Source organism: Mandrillus leucophaeus, unplaced genomic scaffold (genome assembly GCF_000951045.1).
Source record: "Mandrillus leucophaeus isolate KB7577 unplaced genomic scaffold, Mleu.le_1.0 Scaffold81, whole genome shotgun sequence".
Lineage (NCBI taxonomy): Eukaryota > Metazoa > Chordata > Mammalia > Primates > Cercopithecidae > Mandrillus > Mandrillus leucophaeus.
The window spans coordinates 3,688,510-3,690,316 of record NW_012108808.1 but is presented as its reverse complement, the minus strand read 5'-3'; positions in this window follow the sequence as shown (position 1 = coordinate 3,690,316).

Here is a 1,807-nt window from a genome sequence, read left to right as displayed (position 1 = left end):
AATGGTGATATTCTGTCATTCCTTCTGTGTTTATTAGCTGCATTATTTCTAGAAATGAATTGCTCTTGTATCTACTCTTTGGTACTGCAATGGTGCAGTACTTAGAAGAAAAGCAGGATAATTTCTTGATTCCATAAACCATTGTTTTTTTCATATATTGTCTTCAGATGCTATTGCTGGACTTCCTGCTGTGAAAGATGAAGAATTTAGCATTTATATTTATTTTTCTTTCATTCATCCCTTTGTGAACTGCCAAATTGGTTAATTATATTATTATTTTCCTACTGTCAAGGCTTATCATATTTTACAGCAGTTTGTAGATTTGATTCTTGTGATTTGTTTTTATGTTGAGTCAACAGTAAAAAAGAAATAAACAGCAGTGACAAAATTATGAGTATGTACACATTACTCAGTGGAGAAGCAATCTGGGAATTGCTATGCTAAGACATGGAGTTCCATATTATTAAAATTACTGTTTGAAATAGACTTTTGTAAATCTGAAGTACCATGGGTTCTCTTGTTTTTCTTTATAGCTTCCCCTAACTTTTCTAAATCATGCAAAGTTTCATTGTTTTTTGATTGTCTTCATTCTTGATGGGTTTTCCCCAATTTTCTGTATTATCTCTTTAAATAAAATTATCATTTAAGATATATAGTTGGCATTGTGGAAGACAGTGTGGTGATTCCTAAAGGATCTAGAACCAGAAATACCATTTGACCCAGCAATCCCATTACTGGGTATATACCCAAAGGATTATAAATCATTCTACTATGAAGACACATGCACTCATATGTTGATTGCAGCACTATTTACAATAGCAAAGACTTGGAACCAACCCAAATGCCCGTTAATGATAGGCTGGATAAAGAAAATGTGGCATATATACCCCATGGAACACTCTGCAGTCATAAAAAAGAATGAGTTCATGTCCTTTGCAGGGACATGGATAAAGCTGGAAGCCATAATTCTCAGTAAACTGATACAGGAACAGAAAACCAAACACCACATGTTATCAGTCATAAGTGGGAGTGGAACAATGAGAACACATGGACACAGGGAGGGGAACATCACACACTGGGGCCTGTAGGAGGGTTGGGGGCAAAGGGAGGGAGAGAATTAGGACAAATGCCTAATGCATGCCAGGCTTAAAACGTAGATGACGGGTTGATAGGTGCAGGTAACCACCATGGCACATGTATATCTGTGTAACAAACCTGCATGTTCTGCATATGTATTTCAGAACTTAACATTTAAAAAGGATATATGGTTGGTGAAATTTATGACTTCTTAAAAGTCTAATTACATCTTTTTGCCTTCTCCATGAATCGAATCACTATTTAGATGCAGAATTCTAGGTTCAAATTATTTTCCCTTTAGAAATTTGAAAATGCTTTATTTTATCAAAACATCCAGGAATGTTGCTTATTTTAATTAGTTCTGTGTACCACATATTTTTTTAATCAATTCATATCCATCGGTTCATACATTTAATTGGCTTGAAAACACAATCAGAGGTGAGTAATATTATTGTTCCAATCTTATAGATAAGTAAATTGAGACTCAGAGATGCTAAATACCTGTCTAAGCATATAGAACTATAGTATATTTCAGAACCAAGATTAAAATGCAAGTAGTCAGCCAACAGTGTTTGTGCCTTAAACCAGTTCTCTTATGGCCTGATTTCCATTTCTTTGTACCTTTTCTGTCTTTCTCTTTATTCTTGGAGCTCTGCAATTTTAACAACCTGTGCCTAGATGTAGTTTTCTCTTTTGTCATTATTTCTACTCAGTAGTTGGAGAAACATTT